The sequence below is a fragment of the Podarcis muralis genome, chromosome 15 (genome assembly GCF_964188315.1).
Source record: "Podarcis muralis chromosome 15, rPodMur119.hap1.1, whole genome shotgun sequence".
In the NCBI taxonomy this organism is placed as follows: domain Eukaryota; kingdom Metazoa; phylum Chordata; class Lepidosauria; order Squamata; family Lacertidae; genus Podarcis; species Podarcis muralis.
In genome coordinates, this window is record NC_135669.1 from 12008050 (window position 1) to 12025422 (window position 17373).

A 17373-nucleotide genomic window follows, 5' to 3' on the forward strand; every position below is an offset into this window, starting at 1 on the left:
TAAGGTATTATTGCTGCAAGTAATATCCATAGAAACATAATGCAGGAATGTGTTAGGTATATGAATTGCTTCCCTGCTGGCCTGTTTGCTCTAAAATCAAATCCAGAAGGCTGCAAAGCACCGACTGGTTGGGGATTCAATTTGGGCTTTTACTCTATTTGCACATTACGGTGCCATTTGTATTCACTCACAGAGGTCATATGCACAAGCGGTCTCATGGCCAAAAACTGGAGTGGGAAACCTTTTCCAGCTCAAGGACCCATGAGCAGGCTTCCAGAGCCCCACATAGCAATGATGGGCAGGACCAGATGTAAAACGTGGGAATGGCAATGAAAGAGCCTCTAACCCAGGGGTCAGCAAGGTTTCCCTCACCTGGACTGGTTCATTCCAGCAGAGATGCCTCCGTGGGCCAGGTCGTGAGCGTGCGCAGCCGCAATTTCCAGCGCCTGTGCCTGAGCAAACATGCTTTCCGGTGTCTGTGTCTGCGCAGATGTGATTTTCTGCTCTCCCAGACTTCCACCCTACCAGTCCCAATAGGTAAGGTAAAAGGTAAAGGTACCCCTGCCCGAAGGCCAGTCGTGTCTGACTCTAGGGTTGTGTGCTCATCTCACTCTAGAGGCCGGGAGCCGGCACCGTCCGAGGACACTTCTGGGTCACGTGGCCAGTGTGACATCGCTGCTCTGGCGAGCCTGCACCAGAGCAGCACACGGAAACGCCGTTTACCTTCCCGCTATAAAGCAGTACCTATTTATCTACTTGCACCCGGGGGTGCTTTCGAACTGCTAGGTGGGCAGGAGCTGGGACCGAACGATGGGAGCGCACCCCGCCGCGGGGATTCGAACCGCCGACCATACGATCGGCAAGTCCTAGGCACTGCAGCTTTACCCACAGCGCCACCCACGTCCCTAGTCCCAATAGGTACTAGCCTCCAATGACTGGAGAGTCATTCTTTTGTCGCTTGGACCAGTTACTTTAGCACATTGGCACCTGCCCTGTGGAACGTATGGACCAGTGAGGTCAGACAGGCATCAACGACTGGATACATTTCATCAGATGCTGAAAATTTTCCTCTTCCGTCAGTTCCCCCCCCCCCCCAAGATATTTCCCAAGCATTGATTTAATATGATTTTATTTTTATTATTCTACACTGCTATTGCATTATTTGGATATTTGGTGGTTTATAACTCCTTCAAACAAACAAAGAACTCTGTGCAGACAATGCGGAATGAGTGATCAGTACAACTGCAACAAACGTGTCTTCATGAACCAGACTGGGGGTTGATGCCGAAGAAAGTAGGGTAGAAACTTAGGGTTCTAGACAAGTTCTTATTGAAGTAGACCCAAGTTAGTCATGCATGTTCATTTCAATGAGTCTACTTTGTGAGTGTGACTAAGGTGATTATGCGGAGCAAAACACCGGATTTATTTCTGCTGTATGGATGTAGCCATTAGAACAGTCGTAGCTAAAAGCACACACCCTCATTTCCTGATTCATTCTTCCTACACTCTGAAAACTGCTGTCCTCGCTTTCTATGCTAATAATAATAAATAATAATAATAATAATAATTTATTATTTATATCATGTCCATATAGCTGGGTTTCCCCAGCCACTCTGGGCAGCTCCCAACAGAATATTAAAAATATTAAAAATACGATAAAACATCAAACATTTAAAACTTCCCTAAACAGAGCTGCCTTCAAATGTCTTCTAAAAGTCAGATAGTTGTTTATTTCCTTGACATCTGATGGGGGTGGAGATGCTCCTTCAGATATAACCAAACCAATGATATGGTCTAACCAGTTGAAGTACTCTGCATCATAACTAATTCATGAAACTGTGGCTCTGTTTGAGACTAATGCCCCTTCTGCATGATACATTTAAGGATGTAACATACTATTTCAAACAGTCATGGTTTCCCCTACACTATCCTAAGAACTGTAGTTTGTTAAAGGTGCTGAGAATTGCTAGGAGACCTCTATTCCCTTTATAAAGCTATGGTTCTCAGAGTGGAATAACTTTCTATCTCTCTTCCCAGAGAACTCTGGGGCGCGGGTGGTGCTGTGGGTTAAACCACAGAGCCTAGGACTTGCCGATCAGAAGGTCGGCGGTTCGAATCCTTGCGACGGGTTGAGCTCCCGTTGCTCAGTCCCTGCTCCTGCCAACCTAGCAGTTCGAAAGCACGTCAAAGTGCAAGTAGATAAATAGGTACCGCTCCAGTGGGAAGGTAAACAGCATTTCCGTGCACTGCTCTGGTTCGCCAGAAGCAGCTTAGTCATGCTGGCCACATGACCCGGAAGCTGTACGCCAGTTCCCTCGGCCAATAAAGCGAGATGAGCGCCACAACCCCAGAGTCGGCCATGACTGGACCTAATGGTCAGGGGTCCCTTTACCTTTACCTTTAACAACTCTGAGGACCCTTAAGAAACTACCGTTCCCAGAATACTTTGCAAAATGCCATGGCCGATTAAAGTGGTATGATACTGCTTTTCATGTATAGTGCAGATAGGGCCTAACAATCTCAGTCTGGCAAATTGTGGTTTGTCACAGGCCCTCAATAGGACTCCAACTCCCATCAGCTCCCCGGACAGCATGGGCAATGGCCAGAGTTGAGAGGAGTTTTGTGTCCAGAAACAACTGAAGTGTCATTAGGCTCCCGAACCCTAAATTAACATTTACTGTACAAGTGACTGGTTTCCCACCTCGCTCAAAAATAAGAGACACAAATGAAGAGAGCGGAAAACATGAAATGGCTGAATGGCATTCTTGGAAGCATTCTGCTCAGCCCAAGAGAGCCACGCATTAAACGGATTCTCTTGCTCCATGACAACAAGCTCTAGTCATCAAGTGTTGAAAAGGATGATCTCCCGAGTGAGTATAAAAATAGAAAACATCAGGGATCAGCAGGGGGTCAACGTTCTACAGGGGGGGAAAGGACCAACCTGGCTATATAATCACAGTCTTTCATGTCCTGGAGCAGAATAATTCAATCTGAGCTCTCATCCTGCGGTCTGATTTTCTTGTACAGAAAAGTTGCCGTCATCAGCAAACTATTCATAATGCTGTATTAGGAGCACATTATGCAGCAGCAGGAATGCAATAGGCAGCGCACTTCGCTTATAACATCTGTGGTTAAAGTGGACAAAACACAATGAAAGCAGAAGGGAATAGAATTAGAGGCCTCAATTGTGTAATAGCTACTTAAATTCTGAAGGCTGTTTCTTTTAATGCCTACCTGGAAATCACACACAATAACCCTTTAGCCCCAGATTTGCAACATTCAAGCACCCTCTTGCGTTTTCTAGTTCCTGAGGACATGGACTCTAATCTGGATTGTATGGTATTTCTGCCATACACGTCAGATTTCAGAAAACTTTAGAGAATATGTACAAAGTGCAATAGAAAGGATTAACTCTCTGTCTAGCTGACCGTCAGCACTGGAAAGGGGCAGATTGGTTTGAATACTGAATCTTGTAGCAGTGAGCTCCATAAATTAAATTAAGGGTTGCACCAATGTTAGATCTACACAGAGTAGACCCATTGGAATGAATAGGCATGAGTAGCTTAGGTGCATTAATGCTAATGGGTCTACTCTGAATAGGACAAACATTGGCTACAACCCTGTTGTCAAAAAAGAAGTACTCCCTCTCTCTTGGACTGCCAAGTTTGAGTATTATTTTACTTATTTCATTTAGGATAGCTATAAATATAGTTATATTTATAACATAGTTATATAAATATAGTATAAATATAGTTATATTTATAACATACATATAAACATCATATCACAAACCATAATATAAAACACAACATTAAAAGGGAATTTTAACAGCTCCTTAAAACACTGTTCCAAACATTGCTGCTGAGAAGTCAACATCATCCTGTTATCAAATTACAAAAACCTAGATAACCAAAAACATCTTCGATGTTTGAAGGCCAATAATGAGGCCAACAGAAATATCTCTAGGAGGAGAAAAGAACATAAAAAGATCCTACTGGATCTGGCCAATGGCCTGTCTAGTCCAGCATCCTATTCTCCCAGTGGCTAACCAGGTGCCCATTCCATAGTAGAACTATGCCACACAAGAAGCTCCCAAGATTCTTCTGCACTCCAGTGCAGCTGTACCAAAGATATCATTCCAGAGTTGGGAGCTGACCATGGAGAAAGCTATTACACACACACATCTCCGTGGCAGCTGTGAATGGAAACAGCCAACCAATCTTAAGATCAAGTTTGCCAATAGTGAAGACGGAGGCAAAATAATTTTGCCTGTACTTTTTCCATACCATGCGCTGATGTTTACATTCAGGTTACACTGCTCTTGAAACTTGGCAGTATTGAAGATCTTATTGACTAGGGGCGTAGGATCTGTGGCCCTCCAAATATTGTGGGACTACAACTCCCATCATTCTTGAACATGGGCTATGCTTCTTAGAGCTGATGGAAACTGAAGTCCAACAAAATCTGGAGGGTGTTAGCCACCCCTGTTGTAGACCATTACACTATGGTATGGTTTATGGTATGGAAGTGAAAGCTGGACCATAAAGAAGGCTGATTGCCGAAGAATTGATGCTTTTGAATTATGGTGCTGGAGGAGACTCTTGAGAGTCCCATGGACTGCAAGAAGATGAAACCTCTCCATTCTTAAGAAAATCAGCCCTGAGTGCTCACTGGAAGGACAGATCCTGAAGCTGAGACTCCAATACTTTGGCCACCTCATGAGAAGAGAAGACTCCCTGGAAAAGACCCTGATGTTGGGAAAGATGGAGGGCACAAGGAGAAGGGGACGACAGAGGACGAGATGGTTGGATAGTGTTCTCGAAGCTACCAGCATGAGTCTGACCAAACTGCAGAAGGCAGTGGAAGACAGGAGTGCCTGGCGTGCTCTGGTCCATGGGGTCACGAAGAGTCGGACACGACTAAACGACTAAACAACAACAACAAATGGTTTACAGCTGCCATGCAGAAAGAACCCAAACTCAACTTCTTCTGCACTCCAGTGCAGCAGTACCAAACACATGAATTTTCTCCTGGCAGGGGAAGGGGGATAAACTGGGTTAAGGTCTCATTTAAAGACGAACCTACCTAATTCTCACTTCCCACAACAGTATGCGAACCAAAACAAAACCATCCTTCGAATTCTTCTCTGAATTTTGCAACGCAGCAATCCAGCCAGGTAAAGTGTGCAAAGATGCCTATATGAAGGGTATATTGTGCATAAAATGTCATAGGATAGTGGAAATGGCATTCAGAACTGCATTGTATTCAGATAAATCGCTTGCAAACATTCAGATTAAAATGTTGCTGCAGTTTTCATGAGGACTTCATTTTTGAAACAAAACAAAATCCCAAACGGATGCTGGAGAAGTAAACTTTAAGACTACAAAACTGAGGAACTTGGAGAAATCAAAACTGACAGAATTTCCCATCCCTACTCTTGACCAACAAATATCTCTGTGATATGGAATGCAGTGGTACCTCGGGTTACACACGCTTCAGGTTACAGACTCCGCTAACCCAGAATAGTACCTTGGGTTAAGAACTTTGCTTCAGGATGAAAACAGGAATCGTGTGGCGGCGGTGCAGCGGCAGTGGGAGGCCCCATTAGCTAAAGTGGTGCTTCAGGTTAAGAACAGTTTCAGGTTAAGAACGGACCTCCAGAACGAATTACAGTAAGTTCTTAACCCGAGGTACCACTGTATTCAAATCTGGTAATGCCCTTTCTAATCACCTCTGGTGTTTAAGCCTAACACTGAGGAATTCATGTTGCAAAAGACAATCGCTATGGACTAGAAACAGCCTCTTAAACATGAAGATTCATATTTCCCTGTATCTACAGCATCATAATAACTATACAGTGGTACCTTGGGTTAAGTAGTTAATTCATTCCGGAGGTCCGTTCTTAACCTGAAACTGTTCTTAACCTGAAGCACCACTTTAGCTAATGGGCCTCCCGATGCTGCCACGCGATTTCTGTTCTCATCCTGAAGCAAAGTTCTTAACCTGAGGTAATATTTCTGGGTTAGCGGAGTCTGTAACCTGAAGCGTATGTAACCTGAGGTACCACTGTACAGATTTTGCAGTATTCCTTTTTCTGTAAGGACAGTGAGTTCTGTCATGAGGCAAGCAGCGCTGAAAAACAAAGACATCAGAAAATTATCCCCATATTCTCAAGTACATTTAGTATAGAGGCAGCAACAGCAACTGGCATCTCTCATGGAATTGTAATTGACAAATAAGGCTCACCCATGGGGATATCCGTCTAAGCTGACTTAAATGTTTGCTGACATTTTCAAGAGAGAATTCTGCTGCTTCAGACAGACAAAGAGAGAGAGAGAGACAGAGAGAGAGAGAGAGAGAGAGAGAGAGAGAGAGCAGCTACATTCCTAAGATTTACAAATTCCTCTTTAAAGGAAACATCCCCAAAATGTAAATAAAAGGGAAAGAACAACATTCTCAGCTCTCCTGAACTGGAAAGTCTGGAGAAATCAGAAGGTGCCAAACAGACTTGCACATTAGCAGCGAGCATATTCTCTCCTGCAAAAAGTAATTCAAATATAAAAAGGGGTTTTAGCAAGGCAATGAAGTCATCTGCTGCTGTCAGCTAAGAAGGGGTTTAAGACATTCAGAAAAACCCAGGGAAATTTTTTAAATCAACAACAAGAACAAAAACAATCGAGTTAAAGGCTAAAGTTCAGTGGGTTCTGGATAAAAATTTCAAGGAAAGTTAGGTACAGTAATTGTTGGTCCATAACTTGTTCACTCTTGAGAAAAACACTGAAATGTTTTTCTTGTTTGTTCTGTTGTTTAGTAATGTTCTTTTTAACAACAGTGAAAATTTTAAGAAAATCTCTAAGTGGACCAAAACACAGAAATGATCCTTCTGTTGTAGGTTACCTTGGAACAGCTGGTGTTGAAAATGCCACTCCATAGAAAAGAACTTTAACCAGTATTTAAGTGAGGAAATAGATATTAAATGGGGTTTTTTGGGGGGGGGCAGCACATTATTAAAGGAATACATGCCTTGCTTGTAGGCCATCAGAAGTGCTAGTCAGCAAACCAAAAGGTTTCCGTCACAATGTCAGTAATTTGTCAATGAAGGAAACTACACCAAAGACATGCAACCATCCATTCCATACATTTGAAGCATGTGGCTTCCCCCAAAGAACCCTGGGAACTGGAGTTTGTTAAGGATCCTGGGAACTGGAGCTCTATGAAAGCTAAACTACAATTCCCAGGATTCTTTAAGGAAAGCCTTGTGCTAAAGCGTATGATATAGTTGTAATGTTTATCTACGTTTGGCAAGCCCAATGCTGTCATGGTAAAATATGGCAGCTGCATTAATTTGATGTCCCTGGATGCTATCATAAACTTTGAGCAGCAGTAGCCAGACCTGAAACCCAGTAAATGCCTTTTGGTTGGACATGACTTCCTGAGGGAGAGGGGGCCCATTTGGAACGGGCTGAGGGAAAATGGACAACATGGAATGCTGTGGCCCAAACCCCCCAAATCCAACTTTGATACCATTCCTAAATATCATTTTTAGAGTTGTGCATACAATTCCAGTTCTAACACTCCCTGCAATTTGATGCTATGCATTTTATTCTGCCAAAAAGGGGAGGAAAAATGCATATACCAGGACAGGGTTTCGAAGGAGAGAAAAACAGGGACCTTCGCTTTCAGTAGCACACCCAAGAGGCATTAACTAAGCGTACAGAAGACACAAGAGTCTAATTTCATTGCTTCCAGTGGTTCAGTCTGTTAGTCTTTTAGCCACATTCCATCCTGTCCATATCGCTGCTGGATCCTCAAAAGGCCTAGGGCACAAATCTGCATAAAAATTGCATGTGCCAATTTAGGCAGCCTTTCAGAGAGAAAGCTTTCCTGCACAACTAGGGCTGGGGAACCTTTTCCAACCAAAGGGCTGCATCTCCTTCTTCACAAGTTCCTATGGGCCAGTGGCGGATGGGGCTAGACCATGGGTAGGCAAACTAAGGCCCGGGGGCTGGATGCGGCCCAATCACCTTCTCAATCCAGTCCAGGAATCAGCGTGTTTTTACATGAGTAGAATGTGTGCTTTTATTTAAAATGCATCTCTGGGTTATTTGTGGGGCATAGGAATTCGTTCATTTTTTTCTTCTTCAGAATATAGTCTGCCCCCCCCCCCACAAGGTCTGAGGGACAGTGGACTGGCCCCCTGCTGAAAAAGTTTGCTGACCCCTGAGCTAGGTGAAAGACTGAGAGGAACAACAAATATCATTTTTACCGTTGTATAGCCAGCCATTTTTCTTCACACTGCCTTCTCTATCTGCCATCCAAGGGGGCAAGCAGCGCTGTAAGAGTTCAGAGGCTGGTTCCAACCACATGAAAACACTCAGGGAAGCTGAGTGGAAAACACCAAAGCTGGTAAGAAATGTGACCTAGGGAATAGTTCCAAGGACCATGTAGAGAGGCCTGGAGAAGGGGCACATTAGGATACCAGGGCAGAGGTCTCCCATCTCTACTGAAAGCAAAAGTAAACAAGAGGCAGGAGACCTTGAGATGAGTGCAGACGACTTTCAGCTTGAATCCTCTAGCCCAGTGATGGCCAAACTTGGCCCTCCAGCTGTTTTGGGACTACAACTCCCATCATCCCTAGCTAACAGGACCAGTGGTCAGGGATGATGGGAGTTGTAGTCCCAAAACAGCTGGAGGGCCAAGTTTGGCCATCACTGCTCTAGCTGCTCGCTGGGGCGACCGCTGATTTCCAGCACCCCTCTGCATCCACCACCACTCCCACTACCAAAACATGTATCACGTCATTTTGAATGTCTGCCACCTTTTCCAACAGAAGTGCGAATTAGCGATCCCTATATAGATGTGCGCATGCAGACACAGAGAGATATGCCTATATTTAAACTGGCAGCCGAACGCGATTCTCCCATGTATGGAACGCACCTGCTTCTGGGGTAGAGACAGAAGCAGCGTTGGATCTGCAAGAGACATTATTTCCGCTAGGCAGGTTCCACGCTGGAAACCAGACACAGAAAAAGAAAAGAAAATTTCAGAGGCCACGAGACAATTAAAAGAGGTGAAAGCACAAAGCACCAAGGTGGGACTGGTAGACAAACGAGGGCTGAGGAAAATACCTGGGAAAGTAAAACTAGTCAAAGACAAAAATGGAATTTCATGTGAAATGATATGGGAGGACCTGACTGATAAAGATGGGAAATGATTTGGGAGGCTTTGACTGTGTTAGAGAAGAAACAAGAAGGGAGGGCAAAGGGTTTAAGACGCTGCCCTATGTGGAGGCAATGTAAAATTGTCAAAAAGGCCTGGGGAAAGACATATAAAGATTTGAAGAAAATGTGAGAAATGATTGTGAGAAATGATATTGAGATGTAAAGGACTTGATGGATTGTTTGAACAAAAGACTCTCTTCTGATATGCGAGACTGGATGCAAGGCCAAGACCAGCCAGCCCTCATAGAAGGAAGAAGCCTCGACCACAGAAGATAAATAAGAAGACTGGCAAAATAAACGACTGAACTATGCAGGACATATTATTACAAAAAAGGACAATTGCTCAATGCATATTTCTTAAGATTTGTGTAGAGACTTTTACATTAGTATAACTTCTAAAAGTCACTTGTAATAAGATGAAGGAAGTTTTAAAATTGGATTGTTATGTATATAAGGTTTTATGGACGTGCATAAACAAGTATATTATAATGGAACCAAGAGGGGAAGTGGAGGGAAGTCGAGCAAAAACATTATGGTTTAATCTGCTTATGATATTTTTCCTTTTTTCTGTTGTTTTGTTTTGTTATTTTTGGAAAATCAATAAATTGTTATCAAAAAAGAAAAAGGAAAGGAAAAAAAACCCAGGAAGGAAATGGTTAGTGCAATGGAAACAGTTAAACACTGGTTGAAGAAAGGGGCAGAAAGTCATTAGAAGTGACCATGGACAGCCTTGGTACAGTGGTACCTTGGTTTTTGAACTAAATTAATACCAGGAGTCTGTTTGACTCCTGAAACAGTTCGAAAACCAAGGCGAAGCTTCCAATTGGCTGCAGGAGCTTCCTGCACTCAATCAGAAGCCACGCCAGATGTTTGGCTTCCAAAAAACCTCCGCAAACTGGAACACTGACTTCCAGGTTTGTGGCTTTCAGGAGCTGATTTGTTCGGAAGCCAAGCCATTTGACTACCAAGGTACCACTGTGTTCAGTTATGTCCTAGAAGGGCGGCACCTTGAACAGCACAGAGCAGGGGAGCCAGAAGGGATGGAAGGATGGAAAGAGGGCAGTTATTTATTCTAGATGGTCTTCTGTGTGGCTGGCATGTGACAGGTCTCCTGTTGAATCAGAGTGAAGGTTGCCATCTGCTGGATCCCTAGAGCCATTTCCAACTAGCCCAATGATTTTCTGTTCCAGACACCTCCCCAAACCAGCCTGGGATTTACTGGATAAAGGAACGCGGACTGTACCCACGCCATTACCTCTCCTTCCAGCACAACAGTGTTCAACCTCGGAGAAGAGGGGCCCCTTATTTCTATACACCTTCATAATCAGATTCCCATGGAGCTCTGGGACCAAAGAGTCTCTGGGACTTCCTATGGTTCCCAGTTTCCAAAGGGGACCCAGGAAGTTACCCCAACTTTGCAGAACCTCTTTCTCTTTATGCATTTTATTGTGTCTAAGGAACCACTCTCCAACTTGGAGGGTCTGGCTGAAACACACACACACACACACACACACACACACACACTAATGAAGAAGTTGGTCTGCATTATTTCCTTATGAGCAGCCTCAGACCCTCAGCCTTGGACAGCCAAGAGGATATATATTTTCAGGACCCACCCTAGTCCTGTGACAGTAATTTGCTTTAAATTGTTTTTAATATTGAATTTTAAATTCCTGTAACCCACCCTGGAATCTTATGGTGAAAGGTGGACAAGAAATCCAATCAATAATATTTCACGCTATTGTCTTTGTTTCCAAGCAAGATCAGTGTGAGGGCAATTCCATATAAGGCAGCGAAGAGCCTAAATCTGCTTCTTTATCTTATAAAATATGCTAACACAGAAAACCAGTTCCGGGTAACGCTTTCAAAAGCAGTTTTCCATTTTTCAGATACCAGCAACCTAAACACAGGTGGCAAACCAGCAGCCAGGGAGCAGAATGTGGCCCCCAACCTCATTTTGCTCAGCCCCCAAACCTCATGAAGCTTTTGTCCAAGGAGGCTAAGCACATGGCTTTCTCCTTTTCGATATTATCTTCACAACAACCCAGAGAGGGAGGCGAGGCTGAGAGATGGTGGCCGGCCTGGGGTCACTGAATGAGTTTCTTGGCTGAATAGGATTTCGAATCCTGATCTCCCAGATCCTAGTCCAGCACTGTAAGAACTAAACCACACTGGTTGTTCTGCTCTGTGTGCGTATGGCATAAAACACTAACATCAGAAAGGAATTGCATTCTTGCTGTCCTAGGACTACATCTTAATCACCCATTTGCTCAGACCATGATCTGTGGTCCTCCAGAAGTTGTTGGACACCATCTGCCATTGGCCCCAGCCAGCAAGGTCAACTGTCAGGGTTAATGGAAGCAACATCTTGAGGACCACAGATGATTCAGATGATTATAGGACTTGGCTCAATGACTTCTTATGCATGTTTCCAGCCCAATTCACTGACTATTACACTTTTCACAAGGAATGTTTCACACAACATTTTCATCTGCATGATTAAAAGAACTATTTTAATCATGAGAGCCAGTGTGGTGTAATGGTTAAGAGTGGTAGACTCGTAATCTGGTGAATTGGGTTCGCGTCTCCGCTCCTCCACATGCAGCTGCTGGGTGACCTTGGGCTAGTCCCACTTCTCTGAAGTCTCTCAGCCCCACTCACCTCACAGAGTGTTTGTTGTGGGGGAGGAAGGGAAAGGAGATTGTCAGCTGCTTTGAGACTCCTTAGGGTAGTGATAAAGCAGGATATCAAATCCAAACTCTTCTTCTTCTATTTGGGTACACACCTGGCAAAGGTTTCTCCCAAATTCACAGATCACACAGGGTTTGAAAAACATGCATTCTGCAAGTATACAGAACCAAGCAAATCCTGAACACAATGTGGACCACTCCTCCTGCCGGGCCTGCCCAACTACAGCATCTTCACAGTGCTCTCTACAACATTCACAATGTCATTTAATTAACGCAGATGGAGCCCAGAGAGAAAAGAAAGCCTGATAACACTTTATTGAGCAAAACTGAACAAAACCAGCATATAATACGAAAGCAACAGGTGATTATGGCTTTCCTAAGTCTGGCTTTGCACATAGCAGGGAGACATTCAAAGAAACATACAGAGGAAAACTCCCCTCAAACAGGCAATCAGAACATGAGTTACCTCTGCAAAGATCATGCTGTGCAACCCCTCCACCCCTTATTTTACCAGCCGAATGATCCCTGCTGTTGTGCTTCCAGAACTATGAGCAAAATGGACAAACAGAACAAGAATCTCCGTTCTCCTGTACTTCCTAACCAGCCATTCCCTCTGTTCGCACACAAGTTATACTTCAGCAGACAATCTTGGCTGTGTTCCTCAGATAGGCAGCCTCCAACCTGCTACATGCATTGGCAAGAGTGCAAGGAAAATAAGTGAACAGGGCCCAATCGCTTGCTGGATGCGGGCGAAGATTAAAGAGATGACATTTTTTCAAGCACATAGCGGTATCCTTTCCCCGCTGACATTTAATATGACCAGCTTTGAGAGCTGGGCCCAACTTTCCGTTGTATGAGTAATAACAGAAGACAGCTGCTGTCTCCTCCTGCACATGATAGTCCTGGAGCCGAGGCTTCTTGCAATAGATCACATTTTGATTTGAGCCGCGTCGCCTCCTGACATCTGCACTGCAACAGACCATTATTCTGCAGCTATTGGGAAATTCCACAGCAGCAGCAGATGGAGAGAAAAAACAACAACCATACGCTTTGCAGGGTCCAGCACATCACTCCTTGAAACTCTGCCCATCACACTTTAACATTAAATATTTAATCCGGCGAGATGTCCGGTTCTTAATGTTAATCCATTTCTTCCACCTTGCCATAGTCAAAAATTCAGCTTGCTGCATAAGTCATGGTCTTAGCACTTACGGAAGGGTAAAAAGGATGCTTTTACTGGCTGAGGAGGAAGTTTGCTTTCTTACATGCAGAAGTAGCTTCATTAATAATGGAGGTACTGAGACACGGAGCTTGACAGCCAGGAAGCAGAACCTCTCCCTTGCCTTCCCCTCTGCATTCATCAAGCAACTCCTTTCTCCTCCTTCAAAGTCTGGCGAGCAGGGAAATATAATTTTCCCAGGGTACCCGAGCTCTTAGCATGGATGTTGAGGTGCCCTAGCAAAAATTAGTCAGGGCAGTGGAATGTTTGCGAGTGTTGGACCAGGCAGGTTGGCCCATTGGGGGTGGGACACAGTGCCCCCCCCAACCAGCTTTCAGACAGCTTTCCTTTGCCTGCCTTCTTACCAGTATACCTGAAGGAGCGTCTCCACCCCCATCGTTCTGCCCAGACACTGAGGTCCAGCTCCGAGAGCCTTCTAGTGGTTCCCTCACTGCGAGAAGCCAAGTTACAGGGAACCAGGCAGAGGGCCTTCTCGGTAGTGGCACCCGCCCTGTGGAACGCTCTCCCACCAGATGTCAAAGAGAAAAACAACTACCCGACTTTTAGAAGATATCTGGAGGCAGCCCTGTTTAGGGAAGCTTTTAATGTTTAATAGACTATTGTATATTAATATTCTGTTGGAAGCTTCCCAGAGTGGCTGGGGAAACCCAGCCAGATGGGTGGGATATAAATAATAAATTATTATTATATTATTATTGTTAAGTTGTGGGTGAACATATCAGACGACACTGCAATTCTTCAAACAGCTCTTGTTTATTCACAGGGCAGAACAGAACTGAACTGAAGGGTTCAGCCAGCCTGCTTATATAGAGCTCCAGTACAACGCAACCGTAACAACTTTCTGTAACTATCCAATCACTGAACGTCACTTTCAATCCCTTATTTGCATATGTGGACCTGAATGAAAACTATCTACAGTATCTCCCTGCTGGCCCAGGGTGAGAACTTCAGTACATAACAATTATTTTTACTTGCGACTGATCAAGGAGGTGGCACTGCCTGCCAGCTTCCAGCTCCTCAGTTAAGGATGGAGGAGAAATTCAATTCAGTCTGCATCTTAAGGCAAATTGCACCTAAGTTGCACTTTGTGAAACAATACAAGAACCAAAACACAGCCCACCTTCAAAATTTGTGGCTCTCTGAATTTTGCAATGCACTTCTCCAGCCCAGCAACATTTACACACACACAAGCCTAAACTTGGGTAAAGTGATTGTGAAAATACACGTATTAGCGAAACAACATACAAAAAAATGCATAACATCTGCAGAAACTGCTTCGCAGAAACACATATATTAGGCAAAAGTGCAGGCGAATGTTGCGTATGAGGAGAAATTAGTACTAAAAGGATGGTGAAGTATCATGGGGAGGTTTTTTTTAATTTAAAAAAAATGGAAAGCTGATGTAGAAATAAGAAGAACCAAACTAAAGATTGGAAAAATGAAAAACCGAGAGGAACCAAAATGGACAGATTTTTTTGTTGTTGTTAGCCACTTTGAGCCCAGCTTCAGCTGGGGAGGGCGGGATATACATAAAATAATAATAATAATAATAATAATAATAATAATAATAATAATAATAATAATTCTTTTGTTCTTGCAGAACTCAGCAAAGAGGAAAGTGGTAGAATCATAGAATGGAGGCGAAACAGTCACTGGTCCTGGCTTCACCTGCTATTGGTTTCTTTGCCTTCAGGTTTAGACTCTCCACTATGCTATGACGTTCATCGGTTGACAGGGGTCCAAGCCACTCTCTGCCTCGGCTGAAAGTACCTCACAGGAGTGTTGTGCAGATAACATGGGGAGTGGGCAGCCACGTATGGCTGCTTGACCTCCTTGGGAAAGAGGTGAGATATAAATGCAATAATAGGCCTGAGTGCTCACTGGAAGGACAGATCGTAAAGTTGAGGCTCCAATACTTTGGCCACCTCATGAGAAGAGAAGACTCCCTGGAAATGACCCTGATGTTGGGAAAGATGGAGGGCGCAAGGAGAAGGGGACGACAGAGGATGAGATGGTTGGATAGTGTTCTCGAAGCTACAAACATGAGCCTGACCAAACTGCGGGAGGCGGTGGAAGACAGGAGTGCCTGGCGTGCTCTGGTCCATGGGGTCACGAAGAGTCGGACATGACTAAACGACTAAACAACAACAACAACAACAACAACAATAGGCAGGTGACAAAAATACATGCACTTTGTGCCAGGGACACCGCAGAGCATTCAGAACCTGTTGCACATGCGATTTCATTGGGAATTCAATAGGCCCAAATTGGGCTGGGAGAAAGTGAAGTTATTCTCAAGAAGTTTGTTCTTTCTTTCTTTCTTTTTCAAATGATTAGGCTCTGCAGAATGAATTCACTTCATATTGACCCAAGGGATGTTTGCCCATTACTAGTTAATTCTCTCTTTCTAGCAAAGGAGGAAGTCAATGGGTTGTATCCAATGAGAGTCATATGCTACAGCAGACCCCACTCAAATTAATAGACAGGGCTAACTTAGCCCCATTCGTTTCAATGGGTCTACTCCGAGTAGGTTGGTTGGATGCAATCCAGCATGTCCTAACTTTCTCTTGCCTTGCTAACTTCCCAACTTCTAGAGTGGAAATGAATCACAGATTAGCCATTTAAGACGAACTGCCTTAGAGAACTGGGCCACTTGCATCCCACATCACCAAAGGAAGTTGGTACGGGACCAGGTTGAATCTGCAGCCTGAGCTAATTCTAAGACTATGCAAACTAGGTACTGCCTTTGTTTGCATAAAAACTACCTGAATGTTTTCCGACCGCCACATTGACATCTTTCCTGGGCATTGGCATTCCCAGTAAATAGTGTCCCTGCTTTGAAAGTTTCTCTCTTCAAACACACACTGCCCCGAGGCTCTTTCCTGAAACAACAGTGTTAAGCGAGAGGTAACAAATAGCTGCGAATTTTGCTAAGAAGAAAATCAGATCTCTATAGTCTTAGGAGCTGCCATCTCCTTAAGTAGCTGTATGAACGGACAAATTGCTTTAGAAGTGGTTTCATTCCTTCCCCCACCCTTAATATTTCATTTATTCATTTTGGATATTTATATATCGCTGCCAAGTCAGAATTTCCAAGCAGTGTACATAAACAAAACAAAAAAAATAGGGGAAAAAACACATACAGGAAATAAGAACAATTAAAAATACACTGTAAGAACAAAAAAACTGCCTTAAAATGTCTGCTGGAATAAGGAAGCTCTTTGTCATGAGTCTGTAGGTCAGAAAGGAGGGTGCTTGTCTAATCTCAGTTAGGAGGGAATTCCACAGCCTTGGGCTCACAAGACTGAAAGTATGTCTCCTGGTCAGCCATGCAGCTATGCCCTGGGAGATGATCAACAGAGACTCCCCCAAAGATCTTAGCGATCAGGTAGAGGTACAAGGGATCAGGCAGTCCTTAAGATACCCTGGACCCAACTTGTTAAGGGCCTTGTAAAATTAACACCAAAACTCTGATTGTAGCCTAGTAACAAGTGGGCAGCCAGTGTGAGCTTTTAAGCACCAATGTTATGTGCTGGCGGAGTCCAGCCACAGCATTTTGGACCAGCTTTCACATTATTACCTCCCAAGGCATACAGTAGAGAGGTTTGTGTGCTTCCAGAATTGCTCCACTTTTAATAGTACTTTATTTTTCGCCCCATAGGGCGCTCCGGCCCATAGGACGCACCTAGTTTTTTTTGGGGGGGGGGAATAAAGAAAAAATATTATTCCCCCCCCCAGGCGCAGGGCTGGGGCGGGGGAAGCCCGAGCTTCCCCCGACCCCAGCCCCCAGAACAGGCAGCTCTCCGCAAGCCTTGGGAGACTGGCGCGACTTCCCGCCGGGCTCCCACACCTTGCGGATATCTGCCTGAAGCCCAAACCAGGTCGGGGGACAGTGGGATGGCGGCGCTGCGCCTCCCCGCTGTCCCCCAGCTTGTGGGGCTGGCGGCAGGGAGAAGCACACTTCTCCCCACCGCCAGCCGCCAAACCAGGTCGGGGAACCGAAGCTTGGGGTGCACTGTGCAGCACGCCCCAGGCTTCGAGATGTAGGCTGCTATCCGCAAGCCTAGGCAGCCCGACGGGAACTCCCGCGGGCTCCCAAGGCTTGCGGAGAGCTTCCTGAAGCCTGGAGAGCGAGAGGGGTCAGTGCGCACTGACCCCTCTCGCTCTCCAGGCTTCAGCGAAAGCCTGCATTTGCCCCATAGGACGCACACACATTTCCCCT

The 17373-nt window shown here is 44.7% G+C and overlaps 1 protein-coding gene across 9 annotated transcripts in view; it reads right to left on the reverse strand.

Annotated features, from left to right (window-relative positions):
- PKNOX2 (PBX/knotted 1 homeobox 2) overlaps positions 1 to 17373 on the reverse strand; it is a 432230-nt gene that overhangs the window by 397742 nt on the left and 17115 nt on the right. Inside the window, exon 1 of one of the 9 annotated variants that reach the window (XM_028707747.2) lies at positions 15917 to 16175. The exons of 6 other annotated variants lie outside the window; for them this stretch is intronic. The gene's annotated coding sequence lies outside the window, so the exon portion shown is untranslated. Of the gene's footprint in view, positions 1 to 2941; positions 3107 to 6246; positions 6317 to 15916; positions 16176 to 17373 lie in introns of those variants that run through there. 2 more of the 9 variants (XM_028707748.2, XM_028707749.2) reach the window with 2 other exon arrangements.